The 25,265-nt window shown below is 51.4% G+C and overlaps 1 protein-coding gene across 17 annotated transcripts in view; it reads left to right on the plus strand.

Annotated features, from left to right (window-relative positions):
* Window positions 1–4,093: 4,093 nt before the first annotated feature.
* Window positions 4,094–25,265, plus strand: part of Prrc2b (proline rich coiled-coil 2B) — a 78,322-nt gene continuing 57,150 nt past the window's right edge. For 10 of the 17 annotated variants that reach the window (XR_006853163.2, XM_046451625.2, XM_046451639.2 and 7 more), the window contains exon 1: window positions 4,094–4,209. The gene's annotated coding sequence lies outside the window, so the exon portion shown is untranslated. Of the gene's footprint in view, window positions 4,210–4,659; window positions 4,798–25,265 lie in introns of those variants that run through there. The other 7 variants (XM_046451630.2, XM_046451636.2, XM_046451638.2 and 4 more) reach the window with 4 other exon arrangements.

Below are 25,265 nucleotides of genomic sequence, written 5' to 3' on the forward strand. Positions count from 1 at the left end.
TCCTGAGTTCAGAGTCTTGGGAAATCCCAGGTGTCAGTCCTTGGTGACAGGCTCAGAGCATAGACACCAGTCCCCATATCCTCCCAAGCATGCCAGCCTTGCTCCCCCTTAGAAAGGTTCACACTTGAGACTGGCACTGCTGGGTTCCAATCCTGGCTCTATCAGCCAAGTGATTAGGGACTTTTCCATAGTTCCCTGAAAGTCTCACTTCAATTTCCTTATCTCTAAAACGGGATGGAAACAAACGATGGCCTCACAGTGGACTGGAGTGTCATCCCATTGAGGCTGACACAGGAGGATTACAAGTTCAAAGCCAGCACTAGCCTCAGCAACTTAGCAGGACACTGTCTCAACATTTAAAAAAGGACTGGAAATGTGGCTAGGTGGTAAAGTCCATCTGGGTTCAATCCCTGGTACCAAACAACAACAACAACAACAAAGTTTTCAGAATGGTCTTACGAACATGGAGTGAGCTAGCCCTAGCAGCATGTGTAGCCCTGGAAACTGTAGCTGCATTTATTATTGCTGCCACTGTCACTACAGAAGGGAAACACACACACACACACACACACACACACACACACACAGAAAGAGTTTCCTGAGCCTGGGATGCAGTTTGGATGTAGCAGGATCTGGCGTTTTACCCTGCAGTGGAATGCCCAATGCTGATTGAGTCCTGGAACCCAGCAACCCACTGCCCCAAAGGGCACTGCCCACCCTCCAGATGCGGCAGATGACAGAGAGCTTGATTCCCTCTGCCAACCTTAACATTTCCTTGTCTGTCCCAGAACACTCAAGGTTCTACAAAATTTATATATATATATATATATATATATATATATATATATATATATATATATATATGTGTGTGTGTGTGTGTGTGTGTGTGTGTGTATCTTTTTTTTTTTTTTCCAATGCTGGGGATGGAACCCAGGGCTTTGCACATACTGGGAGAGTACTCTACCCCTGAGCCACATACTCAGATCCCTTGTTGTTTTTTATTGGAGATGGAGACACCCAGGGGCACTTTACCACTGAGCTACATCCCCAACCTATTTTAAATCTAATTTAAACATTTTTGGGGAGACAGGGTCTTGCTAAGTTGCTGAGGCTAGTGTTGAGCTTGTGATCCTACTGCCTCAAACTTTGGAGGCTGGGAATACAGGCCTACACCACCTTGCCTGGATTTCCCTGGATTCATTTTTTTTTTTTTTAATATTTACTTTTTAGTTGTAGTTGGACCTAATATCTTTATTTTTTGTGTTTATTTTTATGTGGTGCTGAGGATCGAACCCAGGGCCTCGCATATGCTAGGCTCAGCTGCATCCTGGATCCTCATCCAGGATCCCCTGCATTCCAGCCAGTGGAGTCAAGGAACAACTGCTTATTCTTCATCCAACAAACCAACCACTATTTATTGAGACTGACTATTTTTCAGGCATAATGCTTGGAGGTAGGATAGTCCAGGGAATCTAATAGACAATGGCCTGTACTCCTGAGATCCTGACCAGCATCTCAGTTGGGATAGACCTAAGGTCTGAGGGTCATCCTGCTTCTCCTGGTACCATGGTCCCCTCCACTGTGAGGAACAGTAGAAAAGATACTGATCTTTTGCAGTAAGCACTGGCCACATGTGGCTATTAAACACTTGAAATGTGGCCAGTCCTGAGATGTGCATTAAAGTGTAAACCACACATTGGATTCAGAGACTTCCCAGGATCCAAAAGACCAGAGGATCTTAAAATTATAAATATTTTAAGGCATTGGTTACATGTTGAAATTATGATATTTTTAATTTAGTGGGTTAAATAAAATATACAGGTGCTCCACAGTGGGAGAGGGGATTGGTTCCAGGACCCCCAAGGATACCAAAATCCAGGAATGCTCAAGTCCTGTATATAAAATATCATGGTATTTACATATAACCTATGCACATTCTCTCACATATATATTTCAAGCAGGGGGTCTTGATATGTGACCCAGGTTGGACTTGAACTCCTGGGCTCCAAAGATCCTCCTGCCTCAGCCTTCCAAGTAACTGGGACTGCAGGTGACACCACCCCTGGCCCAGCTCTCTGGTATACTTTAAATCATCCCAGATTTGTATCTCCTCATATAATGCAAATGCTGTGAAAATAGTCACTGTATTGTTTAGGGAATAATCACTAGGAAAAAGATAGTCATAAGTGTCAAACTATTTGTTTCTGAATGTTTTCTGCCGATGGTTGGTTGAATTCAGGATGTAGGGCTCCTCTCCTCCAGAAGCTCTCCAGGCTCTACGGCTGCTTTGTTCCTGCCTTGTGTTCTGCACAGCTCCATCATCAGCCCAGATGCCCTCAGCTCCGCAGTCACATCTCCCCCTCTGACTCTCCGGCCTCCCTCTTAAAAGGACCTCTGTGATTCCATTGGGCCACACAAATAATCCCTGATAATCTCCCCATCTCAAGATCCTTAATCATCCCGGAAAGTCCTGTTTGCCATGTCAGGTGACACATTCACAGGTTTCAGATTAAGATTTGGACATCTTTGAGGGAGGCATTATTCTGCCTGCTACAAAGTCTGCCTTTCTTCTTTGTTACATGCAATAGTGGTACTCCCTACAGAGTCTGCCTTGTGGTATGCCATGAGGGCCAAATGGTTGACTCTATACTGAGAGTTTAGCATAGTAGTTGGCACACAATAAGTACTCAATAAAGGTCACAGCTGCTATTCAATCTCCTCCTATCATTTCTGTTGATGGTTGTAAGGATGGGGCAGATTTGATGGCCTTCCTGAAGATGGTTTTAAGAACAAGCCACAAGATGAAAAATGAAGATGAGGGCTACATCCTCTCTATTGTGGAGATAGAAGTTAACAGCAAATTTTATTAAAGAGAGGGTAAAGTCAGGGTGTGGCAATGTGGGCCTGTAGTCCTAGCCACTGGGAGACTGAGGCAGGAGGGTCCCTTCAGTTCAGGAAGTTCAAGGCCAGCTTAGGACACACAATGAGACCCCATCTCTCTCGCTCTCTCTCTAACACACACACACACACACACACACACACACACACCACATGAAAGAAAAAAAAAAAGTACAACACTGAAAATGACCATAGACAAAATGTAGCAAAGTATAAAGAAGGTTGCAACATTACCCAGAATCCCACCACCCGCATGCTAGGCCTGGTCTCTGGAGATGGGCAAAATAAAGCAGTTAAATTTCTTCCTGGGCCTACCTGGGCAAGTTACCTAACTTCTCAGATCTTCCTTATCTTCTCACCTGTGAACTGGAACAATCACACGTGGCCTAGGCTGGGAGAATGAGACAAACCGCTTCACGCAGGGCATGGCCTGAAGCTGATGCAAAGTGTCAGGAAAAATGCCTGAAGAGGGGAGTGAGGCGATTTGGATGCCAGCGCCCAGAGGCCTTTTGTCTTTGCTTTTTGGGATTGTTCCTCTAATTGCTAAGGTGTCTGAATACAAAGCAAGAACCGTCCTCAGCACCCGAGGTAACCGAGGGGAGCGCTTCTCCCGGGCCTTTTGTTTCGCATTCACACAAACACACCACGTTGCGCTCAAGAGGGATGGTTTACGGTCTCCCATGGCAGACAAAGGGGAGAAAGTATCCACAGTGAGCAACAACCTTGCTGGGGAACTGAACAATGTATCGCTTGGGCTTCCTCTCCGCGCACCCATCACACCCTGCACGTTCCGACACCATGCGGGCTCGCGCTCCGCCGGGAGGCGCCGCAGTTCCAGGGGGCGGGGACCCGGCGCTCCGGCTCCCCCAGGCCCTGGCGCGGCCCCGCCGCCAGCCCCCTTCCGGGCCGCGCCGCCGCCCCCGCCGTCCTTCGCGCGCTCGCCCACCCCCGCGCGGGCCGCCCCCGGCCCCCGGCCCGCCCCTCGCGGCGCCCGCGCGCCCCGCCCCCGCGCCCCGCCCGGACCCCCGCCCGGCCCGCGGGCGGCGCGGGCGGCGCGACAGGGGGCGCTGCGCGGGCCGCGGCGGCGGGGGGCGGGGAGGCGAGCGCGGGCGGAGGCGGCGGCGAGACACAGCGGAGCTCCAGCGAGCGAGCGCGGAGGGAGGGAGGAGGCCGCGCGCGCCGGAGGCGGAGGCAGCGAGCAGCAGCAGGACGAGCACGGCGCCGCCGCCGCGCAATCCGCCGCCATCCCGCCGCCCCGCGCCCGCCGCCCGCTGCCCTCGCCGCCCCGACGCGCCCGCGGAAGCAGACCAGGTGGGCCGGGCGGCGCGGCGGGGGCGCGGGGCGGCGGCGGCCGCTTTGTCTCCGCGGCCGCCGACCTTTGTCCGCGGGCGCGCGGGCCGGGCGGGCTGCGGCGGGCGCGGGTCCGGCCTGCGCGGGCGGCGGCCTCGCCATTGTTGTGCGCCGCGGCCTGGGCGCGCGGCCGGGCCGGGCGGGGTCGGCGCGGGGCGGCGGCGGCCGGCGCGCCCCTCCCCCGCGGCCGGCGGCGGGCCCGCCTCCCGGGGCCGACCCCGGGGACCCCGGGGCGCTGGCCGCGGCCGGCGCGGGAGGCTCGGGCCGGGCTGGTGGTCTGCGGCGGCCGGGCGGCGCGGGGAGGGCCGGGCCGGGCCGCCCGCCGGCGTCGCGAGTGCGCGGACGGGGTTATTTCCCAAACACCCAGTGCCCTTCTGCTAAAAATGTTTAATAATAAACAGGATGTCGCTCCTCGGGGCCTGCCAGATGGCTGGGCTTTTTTTTCCCCCTCCTTTCCTTTTTTCCCTCTCCTCCCTCCTAAGTAAGAAGCACAGCCCCGTTGAAATTGTGGGCCTCCCAGGATCGGATTTGCCTACGTAAAATTGGAAGGTGGTGTTTTCTTTCTTTTTCTTCTTCTTTTTTTTAAATACCGGGGGAGGTCGGAGCCCACCTAGGTAAGAAGTGGTGTTTTTCAAGGCACTGGTGAGCTCGGAGGAAGTGGCAGGAGGGGGCTCCTCGGGAGTGTGTCATTTGCTAAATGGCTGCCTGGGAGAAACCTTTAAAAACCTTTGGGATGCCGGATGGGTAAACTTTCCCTACGATTTTTCTTTTCTTTAAGGGTTAGCATGCATTTTTGGTTTGGATTTCTATATTATCATCCGACTGGGTTTTGGAATCATCTCTCTGGAGTCTTTGCATGTTTTTTTCCGAATCAATATCTGTGAACAGCGCTCCGGTTAGGTGGAACTGGAGGGCCCAGAATTTGGGATGCATCTCTAAACCCTGTGATCGATCTGGGGTTCTCTTGAGTCTTCATTGGCATAAACAGGAACACAGCACTCCCCACCTCTTAGAATTGAGATGTTGGTGTAGGGTCTGGCATGCAGTCGGTGCTCAACGATTGTTCCTCCTGTAGCTTTTTGCATAACCTCTGTCCAGTCCTAGGAAAGAGGGGTGGCTACTTGTGGTGCCACCCATAGAACTGAGCTGTGCCGGAGCATGCCACAGGTGCTGGCCTGAGGCTTGGACAGGGGAGAAGGAATTCAAGAGGCAAGACAATATTGGTCACTAAGTGCTGGGCCCCAGGGGGACAAGGATGGGAAAGGAACATTTGGAGCCTTCAAGAGCTTAGTGGACCTACAGTGTGTGGGAATAGGTCCCTGTCCATGGACCTGGGGTGCCTTCCCTGGATGAGTCATGTCCTACAGCTGGGTTTCAGGCAGAGTGGGACAGTGCTGAGATCCTTAGGCCAACAGACAGGAGCCTAGGGAGTCCTTCCTTTGGAGGGTAACTGCTTTCCTTTGGAATTGGCAAATAATCACTTGGGGAGCCTCAGCTTGTTCAGGCAAGTGCGTCCCTTGGAGCCTGTGGAGCTGCTTCATGGTTCTCATTGGGTTACCTCCCACAGGTCTCTGAGGCTTGGCTCCTGTGTCTGTAAAATGGGAATAATTATGCCTGCCTTGGGCATCTTGTGGGGGCTCGTGGGAGCCTCATGCAAGATTTGTAGCAAAGTGTTTCCATCCATAGGAAGGTGATGAAAATCTAAGTTGTTTTTCTTGGTTACTTGTTTTTCTGGTTCTTTTCTTACAATTCCTGAGCCTTTTCTTGTGTTCTCCTGGTGTATGGAACTGTGACCTCCCTGCCTCCTATCCTATGGCCAACAATGTTTGATATCTGATGATCATCCAACTGCTTGGGAGCCCCAGAATGGCTGAGAAGAGCTAGGAAGCTCAGGCACGTCTGGATTCTGCTGTTTATTGCAGACCATGGAAGGCCACAAGTGCTCACTGGAGACTGAGGCCAGTCTCAGCCACAAGTGAGGGTAGAGACTGAAGTTGTCTCTTTCTCTCTTTCTCTGTCTCTTTCTGTTCTGGGGATTGAACTCGGGCACTCATCCACTGAGCCACATCCCCAGCCCTATTTTGTATTTTATTTAGAGACAGGGTCTCACTGAGTTGTTTAGCGCCTCGCTTTTGCCAAGGCTGGCTTTGAACTCGTGATCCTCCTGCCTTGGCTTCCTGAGCCCCTGGGATTCCAGACGTGCACTACTGCACCTGGTGAATCTGAGCTTGTCTCTAGACCAAGCCTATTCACCTAGTGGCTTGTGTAGGTCGTGGTTGTGCGGTCTGCTGGGGAATTTGCCTATGTTCCTTTGGCATTTCCACAACCATCTTGGTGGTTTTTGTAAACTGCTGTGGGACAGATGTCTCAGCAGGGTCATGTTTTCCTTTCATTTTTCCTCTGCCTCCTGGTCCATCCTCTCTGTCCTACCCTGGTCTATTTGTTACTGGTGGGTTAGGAAAGAGGGCAGGTGGCTGCCCCTCCCACCATGATTTCCAGTGCCTCTGAATTTGTTACCACTGAGCTCCTTGATGCTGTTTGCGTGGTCCTGCTGGTGAGCCTGCCCTGTGCCTGTCCAGTCTCCCCTGGGCCCAAGTGGGGAGGAAGAAAGCCTGGGTAGGAAGGGCCTGGGGGGCCTTGGGAGAGTGGAATTTCAGGAATGGCAGGTCAGGACGGTTCCTGCAGGGTCTGGCTGCCTTGGGCTTTGCTCAGGGAATTTCATTGTACCATTTGGTTGGCTTTTCTATCATCCTCCACCCTCTTTTGAATTTCAGTTCTCATTATTCCTGAAGGATTATTTTATTGTACTTTCAAGTTTTCTTTTTGCCTTGCACAAAGTACTGACTCATGTGGCTGATGGCTGTATGCTGGTTATGTCTCATTATTCTACCATTTAAGATTGATCATTTTTGTGTTGGTTTCTATTTCAAACCAGAATAGGTTAGGAGGACCGCTGCCTCTATTTCTAAATTCAATAATGAGGCTTCTCTACTGTCAAAGGTGCACATCTTGTTCCAGGAGGGCAGGTGTTAATAGGGCCTCTCTCTACTAGATCTTAAAACAGTGCATTTCCCCTCCAAAAAATACTGTTGCCAGCAGACATCTGTTGGGCTTTGTGCTCTGAGTCTCTTGTTTTTTGGTTTTTAAATACATTTTGTGTAGAAGTGCAGGGCCAGCTAGACCATCTTTTCAACTCATAGCTCGATTTCTTTTTAAGACACTGGGGCTTGGGCAGCCTCAGAGGCCCTGGGTCTGTCTTTTGGATAAAGGTGGCTGCCTTTGGTGCATAAGGTGGGGGAGATGGAAGCGGGGCGCTCTCTGGTGAAGCAAAGTTGCTGGGGACCAGCTCCAGGTTTAAAAGGCACCCTTTAGATGGGGCCTCCTCCCTGGGTGATCACAGCCCTGGGCTTGCCGGTGATCCACTGTTTACATCGGTGGGTGGTGTGTGGGGAATGTCAGCAGTGGGAGGGAGGTTTGCCTCAGTGGCTTGGGCCAGACGCCTTGGCTGAGCTTTGTTCTCAGCTGTACTTGTTGATTTTTTGAAAAACGCTTCGCCAGAGCCCAGCCTCCAGGACGCTGCAGCCACACTGCTGTTGGGAGCCTTCCATGCAGCAGGAGGTGCCTGCATCTCTGGTTGCTGGCCACCTGTCCACTCTGACATCATTGCTTCCCTCCTTTCCTGCCTCTGCAGCCAGTTCTGAAGCTCCAGCCTGTCTCCTTTCCACACCACCAGCTTTCCTCCTCTGTGTGGCACAGGCAGTGTCAATTGCACTTTTAATTCCCTTGTCCTGCAACTAATACTCCTTGAGCACCTGTTATTTGCCAGCCATTGTACAAGGCCCTTTAAGCATGTTTTCACCATTGGTAAAAGTGATGTGTCCTCTGGGAAAATAAAAAAAGAAAGATGCTTTAAGAATGGGAAAATCAAGTAAAAATCACTTGGAGCCTCACCATCCACAGATAGCTGCAGTCAAGGCTCTGGTGTTTGTTTCCTCTGATGATGCGCCTGTATTTTCAGAACTGGAACAATTCTATGAATGCAGTATACACAGTTGATAGCTAGCTTTTTGTTCCTAATGTTAGAGTGTATTTCCCTGTTATTAAGAGCACGATGGTTTTGTAACTGCACAGTTGCTGTCTTATGGATGTGCCAAGGTTGATTCAACCCTTTGTGGGTGGGTGTTCAGGTTGCTGTTTTGCTTTCTCCCCTCATATGAGCCTGACTTTGGTGAGCATCCCACTCCATCCCCCATGCCCGTGCTGTTCCACTTGCTGGCTGTCTTGCCGAGTGGATCGCGGAGGTCAGAGGGTCCGTGGGCTCTCTTCTGCACAGGGTCAGTTTTCTCCTTCATGAGCCAGTGGGTCCTGGTGAAGTCTTTGAATGCGTGGCGCTCTGGGTCTTGCTCCATTTCCTGGTTCGAATCTGGACGAGTGTCTTATGTACTCATGTTCTGGGGACGTAGGGTCGGGAGGTTCTATAGGCTTTCCTCAGGAGCTCCTGGTCCAGTGGGTGGGGGAAGCTCCTCCTTGAAGACACTTTGGGGAACCCTCAGCCTAGCTGCCATTACTCTCTGTTTTTTTTCTTTTTTCCTTCCTTTTTTTTGGCTGGTACTGGGTATTGAGCCCATGGACTCTCTACCACTAAGGTACATACAGCTCCAGCCCTTTTTATTGTTTGTTTTGAGACAGGTCCTCACTAAATTGCTGAGGTGGGCCTCCAACTTGTAATCCTCCTACTTCAGCCTCCCGAGTTGCTGGGATTACAGACATGCACCACTGCGCCTGGCTCTGCTTTTCTTTATAACACCTTTCACGACTTATAAATGCAGTTTTTAAGTTGTGTTTAAGTTTACATAACATAAACTTCACCGTTTGCAAGTGTGCAGTTCGTGGCACAAAGCACACTCACTGTTGCCACCACCAGCCATCTCCTGGTGTTATTGTCATCCCAGACTGGAAATCTGCACCCATTAGGCACTAATCTTTGTCCCCCAGCCCCTGGCAGCCACCACTCTGCTTCCTGTTCCTGCGGGTGGACTGCTACCGATGCCCGTGCGAGTGGGCCACCTAGTACTTGTCATTTGTGTCTGGCTTATTTCATTTAGCATGTTTGTAAGGCTCCTCTGTGTTGTAGCGTGTTTCTTGATTTCCTTCATCTCTTTAGGCTGAATAATATTCCACCACACGTATGATGCCACACTTGTTTATCCATCCATATATCTTTGGATGACGATTTGGAACAGTGGTGTTTTATTTGTGGCCTGGTCCCCAACCCTGGGGAGTGAACGCACCAGGGCCTGGGGTCCTGCTGCTTCCCACCTCACTTCCCACCTCACCCTGCCTGGGTCACTGTGCGCAGATGAGCCCTCCAGGACCAAGCGCCGCTCACCTGGGGAGGGCATTCTGGGATATCTGGCAGGCGTGAGAGAAGCACCTTTTGAAAGTAGTGTGCCGAGACCTGGAAGATGAAAATGTGTACAGGAGTTGAAATCAGAAGCTCTGGGCCCCCAAAGAGAGCTTGTGGGTCAGCCACCTTTCCAGGTGACCAGGCCTTTTGTGGATGTTATGCAAGGACTGGTAAGGCCTGGGCCAGAGAGCCCAGTGTGCTTCAGGCTCGTCCCTTTGTACAGAGTGATGAGATGGACTGCAGGACCCAGTGGAAAAGGGGTCATCTCCAGCCCCTTTCCCTGGTTCCTTTGTGTCTCCAGAGCTTTTTTTGGCAGGTGTTGTTTACATACAGTCCCAGCTTAAAGAACAGCTCTGTTCCTGGCAGGACGGAAAACACAGGTCTGTCTGGGAGGGGCCGCACTCCTGCCCGGCTGACCTGTCGGGCTGAAGGGCTCAGTGTTCGGAGACTGCTGGGGAGAACAGAACCTTGTCTCGATATAGACTGTGAGTTTTTTTTTCCTTGGTAAAAAAACAAATTACAAAAATATATAGATTCTTTTACTTAAGAAGAAGAAGGCGGGCTGGGGCGCAGCTGAGTTTTAGAGCACTTGCCTACCATCCTCAGCACCACACACCGAGAGAGAGGGACACGCAAGTGTAGGCAGAGAAGGGAGAGCTCGTCCTTGGTCTCCCAGGCAGCAGCCACTGTTTACAGCTGTGTTTATCCCTCTAGACTTTGGTACACATGCAAATATGGGCTCCAGGAAGGTTTTGTAAAAGACAAAAATGGGGCTGTTACTATTCTTATATGGCAACTTGCATTTTCAAACATCAGCATGAACATTTTCTGCATGAATGTAAACAGATCTACCGTACCGCTAATGTTTTAAAAATAATGTTTATCAGGTTTAAAAAAATGTACAAGTGTAAAAAAAAGAAGAAAACAAAACTAGCTAGCTCATAATCCCATGGCCCAAGTAACTTAAAAAAAAAAGAGAGAGAGAGGAAAAAGTAGTAGTAGTACTCATAGTAGTAGTAGTTAGAAGTTTGAGGTATAAAGGTTCTTCCTCAGTCCCGCTAAAAGAAGGGACATTGAAAAGTTTCTTGTGATTCCTTTCGGGGGTGGGGGAACCTAAGACATAGTACAGGGGCACACACCTGCCATCCTAGCTGCTCAGGAGGCTGAGGCAAGAGGATGGCAAGTTCAAGGCCAGCCTAGGCAACTTGGCAAGACCCTGTCTCAAAATAAAAAGGGCTGGGGATGTGGCTCAGTGGTGGAGTGCCCTGGGTTCAATCCCCAGAACCGACACACATCACAGAGTCGTGATCAGGGTGTGCATGTTTGTGTTCTGGAAGCTGCTGCACTTTCACTTGATGTGACACCCTGTTCTGTTCTGTGACAGCATATGTAGATGGATGACGTCATCTGTTCTAGCCACTGCAGTTGACTCTGGTAGATTAGATTCTACCTGCCTCCTGGTGGTGGGCATTTCGCCTACTTTAAATTTTGGGATGTTACAATTTTGGTAAAATTGTGTCAACTTTCTCTTCAAAAACATGCAGTTTGGGGGCTGGGGCTGTAACACAAGCACAGGCGAGGCACTGGGTTGAATCTTCAGCACCACATTTAAAAAAGTAGATAATGAATCGGTTATAAAAATATATTTTAAAAAACATAGTTTGTATAAAGTGGCCGGTGAGTGTGCTTCTGCAGTGTGACCTCTGGCACTTCAATAGCATTTTGATAAGAAATCTGCTAACTTCCTCAAAAAACTTTGAATCCATTTATACACCGTAGTGAGGTGGGTGAGGTGAGCATATTTTTCTAAGTGAATAGCCTTTCTGGGTCCTCTTGGGTGTGTAAGGTTTTACATTGTCATCCGTTTGGTCTGGTGCATCAGAAGTGGCTGCTCCACTTGGGCACGGTGGTCCATGCCTGTAATCCCAGCAACTTGGGAAGCTGAGGCAGGGGGATGGCAAGTTTGAGGCGAGCCTCAGCATATTAGTGAAGCCCTGGCAACTTAGTGAGACCTTGTCTCAAATAAAAAGAAATGGCAGCTCTGGTTGCTGGAGTCTGCAGCATGGCTGTGGATGACCGTAGAAGAGCTGCTCTGGGCATCCTGAGGACTAGGAAATAGGAGGGGAGATGCAGGTGGCCAGGTCCATGCTTGGTTTGGGGTATCAGTTAAAATGAGGGTCTTGGCACAGATGTTGTCTTGCATCCTTTATACATGAGGGCCTGGTGAGTAAGAGTCAGAAATGGCCTTCTTTCGGAAGATGGGCTTCTTTGTCCATGGACGATCCCTGAGGCCCAGGTTTGGTGGTGTTTGGTGACAGTAGCTGTGCAGATTTGCTCAGTTCCCTGCTCAACCACTTGGCCTCTGAGCTCCGGCTTGCAGGGAGATTACACCTAGTGGATGAAGTGAACGGAACAGAACTCCCGGAAATAAATGCCTGGGTGGTATTCATCAGTGGAGGCTGGAGGTTTCAGGCCCTGACCAGGAGTGCCCCAGGACATCATTTGGAAGCATACTGCTCTGGTGCTGGAACCAAGGGGGAGTCCACTGGGAGAAAGGAAAGGCCATGCCTCTGTTTGCTCTCCCTCCTGATGGAGAGCAGCTTTCTTGCAGGCACAGGGTGCACAAGGAGGCACCCTACCTTGGAAGGCCACTTTGGGGTCAGCCGCCTTTGGGTTCAGGTTTTACCTGAGAGACCTGGGGCCAGCTATTGAGTTTTTTGAATCTCTGTTCTCTTTGTTAGCAAAATGCAATGTAACACCTTCATAGAACTAGGGAGAGGGTCATGGCTCAGGTGTTTATAAGGCACCTGGCAGGAGGCAAGGTGCTCTCAGTAGACCGCGGCTATTAATGGTTCCTGGACTCAGTACTCAGGAGGGCTTGGGGACTTGGAGTAGGCAGGCTGATGCACCTGGGGCTCATTTGTTTATTGGGTGTTAGGGTTTCTAATTGTGTGTTAAGCTCTGTGCTGCATGCTGAAGGTCAGGCCCACATCTAGTGGCCAGGCCCCTACCTCTAGGAGCTCAGGCTCCTTAACCAACAAGGGCCGCCCTGTGGGGCGGGTGCATGGGAACTCTCACTGCCACCCACCTGAGAAGCACCACGACAGGCACCTTTACCAGCCAATGAGGGCATTTGATCATTGGTTTTTGCCTCATGCAGAGTCTTCTGTTTTGGGGGAATTTTAGGTGAATGTCCTGGAAGGATTGAAGGCATGCATATTAAGGCAGTGCACGGGCTCTTGCTGCAAGGAGGCTCTGCAGCTGAGCTCGCCACAGCCTTGATGTGGTCTTGGGCGGACAGGAGTGTTCCTTCCCGCCACTCGCCTGCCTGCAGTGGGGCTTGAACAAATAAGCTCTCACTCCCTAGAGACTCCTTATCTGCTGCCCAGGGGGATGGAACCTGTCTCATGGCATGACTGGGGGACTGACACACCACCCAGGATGCATTTAGCACAGTGTGGGGAACCTGGCCAATCAGGAAGTGTAGACGGTTGATTCTGTGTTGCTTGGTTTATTGAAACCTCAAAAATAATGCAACAGTAACATTACAAGCTTGTACAAAAAAAAAAAAAAATCCAAATACTCCACAGGGTACAAGATAGAAAATGAAAGTCATTTCTTTCTTCCTGCTATTCCTGTTTAATATCAAGAGATGACTGCTCTCTGGACAACCTGTGGATTCCAGACCTGCAGGGACTGTGGGGGTGTGTGTGAATCCTTCAGGCAGGTGTGCGTCTCTCAAAGCTCTGGGTGAAATTCTCCCAATTCTCCCCCATTATCACTTAGCCCTTTGTTTAGCCCTTTCCATGAAGGGGATTGAGGGCCATTGTCCCTCTCTGTAGGACCCAGATGAGTGATAGCATTGTGTCTAGAAATCCAGTGTGGCACAGGGTGGAGTTAACTAACTAGTACTGCCCTCCAGGGGTCTCGAGGCTCACCAATGGGTGTTGACATGAGAGGTTGGGATTTGACCAGGTGGGCAGTATGCCCTGTGTTGGGATAAGGGGGCACAGTCTGTTGAGTTTTTAGGAAGGTAGGGAGGCGGTGGGGTGGGTGGGGGTGAGGTGAGGTAAGGTCGTGGGGGTTGGGTGTGAGGGGCGGGTGGCTGAGGCTAGTGTGCTGGTGGGCAGGCTGGGCTCCCCTCTGCCTTGCTGCGCTCAGCCTGGTGCGCACCTGTGAGTGTCTGGGGAGGGCTTGGCATTTGTTTCTGGGTTTGCCCTCTGACCTGGTCTTGTCTGATAGGTGGCCCAGGGACTGTCATTGTCCTGGGTTCTCTCTAGGGTCTGGGGCTTGGAGAGGAAACAGGTGCGGGTTCCTGGGTAGATTCCTTTGGGTTTTGCTGGAGACTCCCAGCCTGGCCCTTTGGCTCCTTCCCACCTTCGTTGTCTCTGATTTATTTGCTTTCTTGAAGACAACAGGGATTTACAGGGGCCTGTTGTTGATGAACCTTCTCTATGTTCCCCCACCCCCAGGCGGATGGCTCTGAGCTGGGTGTGGTTGAGGGACAGGGTGCAGTGTGACCTCAGGGTCCCTTCTACTCTGGGCCTCCCTGGCTGAGGTCGCTAGTGGTAATGGCAGCCACCTCAGGGACTGGGAGGCTGCTGTGTGTGGCCCTGAGGGCTCTTCAGCTGGCCCGACTGGGGTGGCTTGCTGCAGCCTCCCTTGGGCTTCTGATGACAGCCACCCCGTCTATATCTGCCTCGTCCAGCAGAGCTATGGGGTGGGAGGAGATGGGGTTTTGCGTGGGCTGTGTCTGGGTCCTGGGCATCCGCTGCTGAAGGGCATCTGGCCCTAGGAATTTCCCCAGTGCAAGGTCCGGGGCTCTTGGGTCTCTCTGGGCCAGTCGCAGCTTTCAGCTCCTCACCTTCCTGTCTTTCAGTTTCATGGACACAAACTAAAACTGTGGTTCATAGAAAAGCTGGCGGGTGCAGAGATGCTGGCCCGAGCGGGAAGTCGTGCGTTCCAAGTGTCAGTGTAGTGTAGTTGCCACAGTGTGCAGCTGGGAACAATCCCCGTGTCTGTGCAGGGTGGTGGGTGTGTGGTGGGACGCTGCATCGGCATTCCAAAGAATGAGTTGCTCATTCTTCCTGCCTTACTTAGAAGGCTGTCTAAGGATACTAAGAAGGACCAGGTGGCTGTGTTTGAAGAGTAAAAATTGGAGCCAGGACTGGTGGTGTAGCTCAGGTGTGAACCGCTTGCTCAGCCAGCTGGTGGGAGGCTGTGGGTTTGATCCCCAATGCTGGAAAAAAAAAAAAATTGAAGCCACCACTCTGCTGATAGGCTTGAGGCCCAGGGATGTTAATGGTGGTTTCTTTTTGAGTTGGGCTGATTTATTTAGTGTCATTTGAATTTGCTTTAGCGAGTGTGTATCAGTAACATGCATTAGTTATGAAGATGACTCATTACAGGGTCACTTGTGTTCATTTAAGGAGAGAGGTGCATGTGGCATTGGGCAAGGCCTGCTGGGCCCAGGTGCCTGTTGGCTCCTGTGGGCACAGGCCTGGGCTGCAGGGAGGCAGGAGTGGGGCACAGCGCTTGTTTCCAGGCTTCTCGTTCCCCTTGGCCCTGTCTGTCCAGAGCGTCCGGCTCCTGGTACAGGGGCCCTGACGGGTCTGTGAAGCCAGCCAGGTCAGTCATCTGCTCTGTTTACATGTCAGTGGCCCTCGAAGCTGCTTGTTGATCTGGTTAGAAGGAACAATCCAATACGAATGCCGTCTCCAGTGTCTGTTCTAAATCAGATTTTACAATAAAGAATATAGATCTTGGTGGTGTTTGCACAGGGCTTCTCGCTTGCTAATTCACCATTATTTGGAGGTGGAAAGGGAAGGAGAAGCTGCAGTAGAGCTGTGGGTTTGATGTCTTTCTTGCCAGATCCTTGTTAAATTTTGTTCTGGAGCGGGGAGCCTTTGTGTAGCACACCACCCGGCTGTTCCTCCCTAAGCTGTATATTGAAAATTGAAATTGAACTCACTGCCCCCTACCCCCTTGCTAAAATTGACGGCATATTAAACAATGGGAGTCGGGTAGCTCAGTGGCTCTGTAGACTGCAGAGGGATTCTAGCCAAAGTCAACTGAGGGCTTCCTTCATCCCAGGGCAGCTTGAGGGCTGGGAGCAGGGCTCGAGACAGGCCCTGTGGGTGAGGAGCCCTGGGTCGGTGCAGCCTCCGGGGTGGGAGGCTGTGTGGAAGATGACAGGGTAGCTTGGGCCCCAGCCAGACCAGGTGGGACCTCTCCCGCAGGGTCTGGGGATGCCGTGGGCAGTTGAGACCATTCCCCGGGGCCTGCTGCATAGACTTCCATGATCAGAGTGTTTTGCTCCCCACAAATGCCTAGCACTTTCTGAGTAGATCTGATGTTGGAGTGTGAAGTGACCTGGGTTCAAGTTCAAGTTTGTAAACTCCAACTCTGGGCCGGTTGTGACTTTGGGCCAGTCCCTTAACCTTCCTGAGCCTTGGTGTCCTGTGTGTAAACTGGGAGTGCTAAAGCATTCCTCTCAGCACTTTATCTGTTTTAAGTCTTGTGTCAGAGAATTCCTATTTTATAAATTCAGTTTATTCAAGTGTAGTCATTTAAATTCATCCGGTGGTTTTGTTTTGTTTCACTGCCTCTGCTTTCTTTCACATCTGATTTTGTCTTTTTTACTGACTTCTTAAGGTTGTATGCTTGATATAATTTCATCCTTTTTTTTAAACTTTTTTTTTTTTTTTAGTTATTGATAGATCTTTATTTTATTTATTTATATGCAATGCTGAGAATCAAACCCAGTGCCTCACACATGCCAGGCAAGTGCTCTACTGCTGAGCCACAGCCTCAGCCCCGATTTCATTCTTGTCTGTGAAAAAGTTTAAAGTTTTTATGTTGTCGTCTATCTTTCTTTCTTTCATTCTGGTACTGGAGTTTGAACCCAGCGGGGGTTAACCACTGAACCACATCCCTAGCCCCTTCTTATTTTCTATTTCAAGAGTTGCTGAGGCTGCCTGGAACTTACCATCCTCCTGCCTCAGCCTCCTGAGTGGCTGGGATCACAGTTGTGCTGTGGTTGAATATGTCTACAGAGCTACCTTGGTCAGATGATATCTGTGTTGAGCAAGCTTGATGTACCAAGCTGTAGAAATTTTCTTTTTTCCTGATTTTTTTTTTTTTTTAAGTTTTAAAATAACTTTGCTGTGTGTGTGTGTGTGTGTGTGTGTGTGTGTGTGTTTTCACGTTAGTTATATTTCCATTTTGGATTATCTCTTTGACCCTTATGAACCACTCTCCATGTTCTGCTTCTTACTCTTACGTCTGGTTTCTTTATTCAACATTATATTTGTGAATTCATTCATTTAACTCCCCACTTCAGCCCCCCATGCTGGGGATGGAACCACACTGAGCCACATCCTCAGCCCCTTCCTCCATGTAGGTCTATGTGTTTATTTGTTTTTATTGTGGAATAGTATTCCATTATGTAAATATAGTATTTGTCCATTATAGTGGTGATAGACTTTTAGCTTATTTCCATTTAGCTTTCCCAAACTGTGGGGGTGTGGCTCAGTGGCAGAGTGCTTGCCTAGCATGTGTGAGGCCCTGGGTTTCATTCTCAGCATTGGAAAAAAAAGTTGCTAAACCAAATAATGCTGCTGTTGGCACTCTTTGCCCGTCCTGGATGCCTGCGTGTGTGGGTTCTGCTGGGTGCGTACCTAGGGGTGGAGTTGCTGGTTACCAGTGGGCGTACACAGCATTCTTAGATGGCTACCCGTCCCCAGTGATTGCCTGACTGGCATGCCCACCTGCGGTGCATGAGAGTTGTGCTCCACATACTCACCAACATTTGGCATTGTAAAGATGTCACTTGTCCCCATATTGATCTCGGATTCGTGTAATTCCAGTCAAAATCCCAGCAGGCTTTCCTTTTCTTTTTGTTGTTTTGTTTGGAAATTGACAAACCGATTCTGAAATTTATATGAAAATGCAAAGGGCCAAAAATAATCAGCATTCCTGAAGCAGATCAGAGCTGAAGGACGCTCCTGTCTAGAGCTACAGCGATCAGGCAGTGCAGTACCAGCGGAGGACAGACGCACAGACGGACAGGCCAATAGAGAGGGGCGGTCTTTTATGCAGATGGCACGTAAAGGAGTACTTGATCAGTGACAGAGGTGCCATCTTTTGAAAAGACGGCCCTTTCAGAAAATGTGAGTTGGGCATATTGAGTTCTGTTGTGGCTAGGGTGTGAGGCCTTGCCCAAGAGCTCCTGGAGTGCCCAGATGCTCAGAGGTCAAACTAGTGGATCGCGAGAGCCGTGACCTCGTCAGTGGTGATTGTGGCAGGCTTGGCTGAGGAGGTGGGTCGCTGGGGCTGCCCGTAAGGGTGCACGTTCCCTGTGGCTCCTCCTCCCCCGTCTTCCCAGCCACAGTGAGCTGAGCAGCTTGCCTCTCCTGCACCTAGTGTCTGCCATGAAGCCCGGCCTCTCCCAGAGCATGCAGCAGTGGGGCTGGCAGCCATAGGCCCAGCCTCTGAAACCACGAGCCTGGAATCACTTCTTCCTCTTCTAAGTCATTTTTGTCAGGTATTTTGGTCTCAACAATGAAAAGTTAATTAACAGATTCTCTATATGGGAAAAAAGAAATCTACTGCAAATCATATCCAAAAATCAGTTTTACAGATTATACATGTATAATGTTTACAGATTATACATGTAACTAAGAAAGATAAAGAGCTTCTAGAAGAAAACATAGTATATCTTTGTGATTGTAGAGAAAGCAAAAATTGTGAAATAGGACACAGAAAATGCTAACAAATAGAAAAAAAAAAGGATGAATTTATACACTTGTACCTTTTACTTCTTAAAGTCTGCCAATAAAATGCACCAAATACTGCTTTCTAGTTGCCTGGGTACCATGGTTAATCTGCCTGATGTATTTCTCTGCTCAGCTTTCTATTACTATAACAAATGCCTGAGATAAGTTATAAAGAGAAAAGGTTTCTTTTGGCTCACAGTTTAGAAGTTTCAGTCTGTGCTGGGTTGGCCCTGTTGCTTTTAGTCTGTCTGGGTGGGAGTGTACGATGGAGTGACCCACTCACCTTACCACCAGCTGAGGAAGAGATGCCCACGGTTCCTTTTGAGGCACACCTGAGGATTTAAAGTCTTCCTACAGGCTCCACCTCTCGAAGGCCCACCACCTCCTAATAGTTCATGCTGGGGTCCGCCTGGGGACACCTGGGCCTCTGTGGAACATTCCTGATCCAAGTGACAGCTCCCTGTGCTGCTCTTCTTGGGACTGGCGTTCTCTTGCCTGTAGCAGAGCTGCTGTCATGGGCCTCTGTTGGTGGCTATTCTGGGACTCGTCTTTCTCTCTCCATGTTGGATCCTTAGTTCCTGGATCCTGTGTGTCGGTTGGACATTCTGGGCCTCCAACAGCAGGAACGACTGGAAACACTCAGGGTGTTTCTTGGTGTGAGTAAGTGGAAGTCCAGAGAGGGCAGTCTGGGATTGCCCAGTCAAACAGCTCTGTGGCGAGGGACCTCGTATCTTACTTATCTGGAATGGCCAGGTTCTGTTGTGACCCAGGGACTAGCAAGGGGGACAGGCTTCTCATAGGCCAGGCTCCACTGCACCATAGTGGTGTGGGTCAGCCTTTTCAGGCACTTGGGCTGCTGGGGAAGGGCAAGGCGGCAGGGAGAGCTGCTGCTGGTGGGCAGGCAGGAATGGCCTCAGTGACGTGACACCGCTTTTCGCTCTTTTGCTCTCTCTTTGGTGCTAGGGGTTGAACCCAAGTGTACTCTACCATGGAGCCACATCCCTTTTTATATTTTGAGGCAGAATCTTAAATTGACCAGGCAGGCCTCGAACTTGCGATCCTCCTGCCCCAGCCTCAGGCGCTGGAATCACTGTGCCTAGCTGCTGTCATTTTATTAGAGCACAGATCTGGACAAGTTTCTGAGAAGGTAGGTGCTCCAAGTCCTCATGTGAGTCTGAAAAGCCTTCTGCCCCACACTTGGCTGGGTTGGCTGAGTATGGGTGCTAGACTCAGTCTTTGTCCCTGGAGGTGATGATGTTGTGAAGTCAGTGCTGTTGGGATTGCTCAGTGCCACTCCTTCCATCCTGGGGCCTTCTTTGATGGGGAGGGGAAAGGATTATGCCTTCTAGAAGCTTTTGGGTTCTTTTCTTTGTGAGCCTTGCATTCTTTTTTTTTTTTTTTTTTGGTACTGGGGATTAAAGTTAGAGGCACTCGACCACTGAGCCACATCCCAGCCCTATTTGGTGTTTTATTTAGAGATGGGGTCTCACTGAGTTGCTTAGCACCTCGCTTTTGCTGAGGCTGGCTTTGAACTCGTGATCCTCCTGCCTCAGTTTCCTGAGTCACTGGGATTACAGGTGTGCGCCACAGTGCCTGGCGGATTATTGGACTTTTAATTCTAGAATAAATTTACAGAAAAATTGGAGGCCTTGTGCCCCGCACTCCCAGTTTCTCCCCTGTATGATCATGTGACGTGGGTACGTGTGTCCTCACGGCGAGTGGACCAGCATCGTGCACTGTGACTAACTGAAGTCTTTGCTGTTTCAGACTCACTTAGTTTTCACTGGAGTCACCCTCCTGTTCTGGGAGATCACACTTCATTTAGTCATCATGTCCCCTGACTTTGCTCTTGGCTCTGTCAACTGATTCCTCTTGTGCTTGAGGCAGTGTTGGGCAGGCCCTGTGTAGAAGGTCCTCTGATTAGGGTTTGCCTGACTCTTGATGGTCAGTCTGAGGTTCATGGAGTTTCCACGGTCATAGTCGACTCTTCCTGGGCTTTCTCTTGTTTTGAGCATTTCTGCTGCAGGAGGGCAGTGTGTTCATTTCTGAGGATATTTATTGCCTATTACATGTCTTTTGGGTTTGGTTCCCGGCTGTCTCTTTCCTCTCTGCTGGGCCCTGCCAGTGAGTTGGCGTCTGGTCGTGCGTGTGGTCTTGGGCACAGCAGCTGACTGGAGGCAGCAGGAGCTCTTCAGTGTCAGGTTGCCCGTAGTCCTCCGGCAGCTTTTCAGGAGCAGACTCCAGCCTTTGCAAGCTGCGGAGCCCCCACCAAGGCCGCCACCCCTGGCTCCTCCGGCTCTCTCTTGGCTTCCTTCTTGAGCCCTCTCCCCATCTCGGCCCCTGTGCCCTCGGGACTCCTCTTGTTCAAACCAGTGGTGGGGCACGAGGAGGGCTCAGTCCTCCCACTTGCTGCCTCTTCCTCCTCCCAGGCTGGAGGCCCTTCCAGCTAGGTAGCTGCCCTCCCGCTGCCCGAGTGTCCTCCGAGTCTGCTTGGTGGAGCACAGAGCTTTCTCTGCAGCGTCTGCTGAAGCTGCCACTGCTCACGGCAGCTCTTGTTCCGCCAAGATTGGCCTTCAGCTTTCATTTTAGGGGGTTCTGGAAGGATGGATGAGCTCTCCTGCCTTCAGCCTTTCTGCTGTGTTTGACCAGAGTCCCTGTTTCCTCTCTGGTGTCCCTTGAGTAGAATGTGATGGAGCGAAGGCCTTTCCAGGGACGTGCACGGTGTGTACACCTTCGGAGTGTTGGCGTCCCGTGTCAGGATGCTGCTCTCTGGCCTCTTCCTCACCCTGGCCGTGGCTGCCTTGTGTGTGGGAGCATCTCCACTGTCTGCTGGCTTCAGAGCGCTGTGAGCCCCTGGCCTTCCTTCCACACCTCTGGGAGAGGAGAGCCCAAGCTGCAGGAGTTGCTGGCAGCCTGCTTCCCTCTTCCTTGAGTCCCTTCCCTTGGGCCAGGTAGCACTGCATTAGGGTGTGCCTCAAGTGGTGACCTCCGCCTGTCGCCCTTTCCTGCCTGCCCCCCTTCGTGGATGGGAGTGAGATAGTGGCGTCTGACCTCCTGACTTGGTGTAGAGTTACTCTGGCCTGCAGAAGGGGGCTGCCCTGTGCAGGGGGTGCTGGCCCTGGAGGCCAATCATCTTCTGGTCGGGTGGGAGTTGAGTGGGGCTGCCCTGATTTGCAGTGGGCCTCTGAGGACACAGCCTGGGGGGAGGCAGGCAGGATGCTTTCTCCTGTCTGAAGAAAGTAGCTTTCTGCCAGAGGCGGCTAGCCTGAGTCTCCTCTCCTCTGTGTTCTTTAGTGCCCAGATTACAGCTTGCTGCAGGTGACGTCATCCTACGGAGAGGCTTTGGGTGTAAACAAAGCCCTGCTGGGCCGCCCAGGGACAGCTGGCTGGCTGGGGGGCGGCCTGTCTGCCATCTCCATAAGCCTTCTTTAAAATTATTTTCATGATTTTTTTAAACAATAGCAAATGTGCTTAGAATTTAAATGCGGTATTTTATGACCTTTAGTGCCAAGCTCTTCTGAAATAGGATCATAAAACGGTAGAACTGAGAGCCATGGAGGCGGGTGACTGACATGGAGCAGGAAGGCCCAGAGTCCTCGGGGCCTGCACTAGCGAAGGACACCCAGCCATGTCTGAGAGCTGGCTTGGGGGCTCATCTGTGTGTTTACAGCTTTCTGTATCCTTTTGCTACTGCCAGGGCTGGGAACACAACCTGGGTGCCTGTGCGGGTGGCAACGCTCCCTGCCCTCCAGTGGGAGCCTGGAAACTGGGGCAGTTTGGTGTTGCTCAAGATGTAGTCACAGTGGTGTGCGGGTCTCCAGAGGGCTTTCTGAGGATTAAAGTACATCTCTGCCTCCTGGGATTTCATAAAGGGTTCACCTGTAGATCCTAAACATCCACCCTATTTGGGTTTGGTTCCCGGCTGACTCTTATGTTTCTGAAGGATGCTTCCTGTATTAGTGCCCTCAAGTGGTGACACCAGTGTGGGGACAGGTCCCTGTGCACAGGAGGAGGGAGAGGCCCAGTGCAAGGTCTGCCCAGCACCTGGGGCATCAGGAGCTCGGAGGAGGGGCAGGAGCAGACTTGCTGGGGGAGACTGGAGAACTGCGGTCCCTGAACTGGAGCTTAGCCACAGTGACAGCTGCTGTCAGGCAGTGAGCCTGCGAGTGGGCCTGGGTCAAGAGCACCACATCCATTCCCTGACTGTTCCCATGCAGACCTGGTAGCCCCGTTCTCACCCTTCCTTGAGCTGCAGCGAAGCAGCCCTCCCGGTCCAGCTGCTGTGGGATTTAGGAGAGGTGCAAACTCAGTGTTTCACATGAGAGTGGCAGGGTGGGGGTGGGTCCAAGGTGGGAGAGTGGTGAGGCTGGCTGGCCCTGAAAGGCCAGTGTGTCCTGCGCGAGGGCTTGGACTTGACCCTGGGGTAGTGGTGGTGGTGCAGCCTGTGGGAAGGTGCCTGGCAGAAGCTGATTTGTTGCCCGCCCTAACAGACGCAGTCACAGGGCGTGGTGGAGTCAAGGGCGTGGTGGAGGCCGGGGCCTGCAAATTGGGGGTGGCAGGTGCTTTCTTATTTAATTTCTGGTGCTTCCTAAATGTGCTGTCTGCTCCAGGGTGTGTCCTCTCTGGCATTGCTGGCCTCTACCTTTGTCTACATTCACCTCAGGCCCCTCTCCCCTCCAGCCTTGTTTCCGGGTAGACTGATTTTCGGAGGCTGTGTGGTCCTTTGCAGTGGATGCTGGACTGTGCTATAGCTGGGCCAGACCCCAGTGGTCCAGGTGGGCCAGCGCCTGACTTCTGGAGGAGATCTGTGGGCACCTGGTGGCTTCCTGAAGGCCCAGCTACCTTTTTGACTGCCCTGTGGTGCTGGTCTTGCTGTTGCTGAGGGGGGCTCTAGAAGCTTCTGTGGGAAGTGCAGCGGGCCCCTCCCCCACATCCTGGTGTGTGGGGCACCCCTTTTGTTGGGTTCACTTTATTGCTTGTCTTCATTTTCTTACCTGCTTCGCCCTCTAGATCAGGGGTCAGCAGCCTGGTTCCAGCTTGCCCTGTCCCTGGTGATGGGGTTTTCTTGGAGCACAGCCGTGCTCCTTGGTTATGTATCATTTGTGACAGCAACAGCGTCAGGCAGGCCCGCGGTTGCAGCAGAGGCCTGGTGGCCAGCAGAGCCAGGTCTGCTGGCTGGCCCTGTATTGACCAGGTGCCCCTGCTGCTGGAACCCAGGGTGAGGGCTCACCCCCTCCCTGTCCCTCTGTCTGGTACAGGAGCCTTTGAGTGTCTGAATGGATGATGGAGCCTTCCACAGGCAAAAGTGCCTTTTCCTTTTTATTTTTGGTGCTAGGGATTGAACCCGGGGTGTTTTACCACTGAGTCACATCCGTGGCCCTTTTTATTTTTAAAAAATATTTTTAGTTGTAGATGGACAAAATACCTTTATTTTATTTACTTATTTCTATGTGGGGCTGAGGATCAAACCCAGTGCCTCACATGTGCTAGGCAAGTACTCTGCCACTGAGCCATAACCTCAACCCCCCTTTTTATTTATTTACTTGTTTTTGGGACAGAGTCTTTGTAAGTTGCTGAGGCTGGACTCAAACTTGTGATCCTCCTACCTCAGCCTCCCAAGTCATTAGGATTTCAGGCATGTACCACTCTGCCTGGCAGATGGTGCTTTTTGCTAGATGTTGGTATGTTGGAGAAGGGCAGGCTGATGAACCGTTTACCTGGATTTCATGATGAGGGTTCTTTGCTTTCCCATCTGATGACTGTGCCCTTTCTTGGCCAGCCTCCTTGCTTCCTATAGTGTCTATCCTGCCTGCTGTCCCTTCCCATTCCTGCTGATTGGGGGTTTTGCCTTGCAGGGTCCTCTTTCTTTTCTTCCTTCTCCCCAGCCCTGGGCTGGGGCTTCCACCTCACACCCTGCACTTACACTCTCGCCATCGTGTGTCTTCTCAAGGACTGTGCTCTGAGCCAGCGGAGCTGGGGCCGGAGCACACAGTAGGGTCTTAACCATGGGTGACCACATGGTTTTGACCCAAAGGTAGTAGGATCACGGAAACCTGTGAAAGGGCCGGATTGGCCTTGGATGAGGATCTGGCTGTTGAAGGCTGGTCATAAATTATGTACTCGTCTGGGGTCCTTGTCCCTGTCCTCATCTACAGTCAGACAGTGTATCATGAGCTGGGGTGACTCCTGTCCTGTGGGCAGCCTGGCCTCTTGCAGCTGCGCTCCATGTTGGCTCTGGCACTTAGCAGCCTCGTGACCTTGGGCAAGATAACGTCTCTGTCCTTTCTGAACCTCATGCCCTACTCTTGTTGAACAGGCTGACATGGTAGTAGCTTCCAGAAAGGGTGGTTGCAGTGTGCTGGGGGCTGGGTACCTGAGTGCTTAGCAAGGCGCCCAGTGCTCAGGAAGGCCTGCTGTGGCCACCGTCATTGGCCCTGAATGTTCCTGGGAGTTGCAGCCCATCCAATCCTGGTTGGTCACATGGTGCTGGCTGGTACCGAAGTGCAGAGTGAAATCAGTCCTGTTACCCGGAAGCTATTTTGATAAAATAGCTTGCTGGGAGCCTTTCCCTGTGATGGGCAGACTGGGTCCTCGGAAACCTGCCCTGCCGGCCTGCCCTCTGCAGAGGTGGGGCCAGGTGTCCGTTTGCCTTTGTGGAGCCATCTTTCTGGTGTTTTTTTTTCCAGCAGGGCCGGGGCCTCGAAGCCCATTTAGATGACATGCCAAAGCATGCAGACCCAGGTTCCTTTCTAAATGTCCTTTTTCATTTACTCTTCTCCTAAAGCTGTCTTTATGGGGATTTGTAGACCCAGTTTTCATTCACCAGTATTTCA

Source organism: Marmota monax, unplaced genomic scaffold, assembly GCF_021218885.2.
Source record: "Marmota monax isolate L192 unplaced genomic scaffold, Marmota_monax_Labrador192_F-V1.1 WCK01_AAM20220418_F8-fsc00020, whole genome shotgun sequence".
In the NCBI taxonomy this organism is placed as follows: domain Eukaryota; kingdom Metazoa; phylum Chordata; class Mammalia; order Rodentia; family Sciuridae; genus Marmota; species Marmota monax.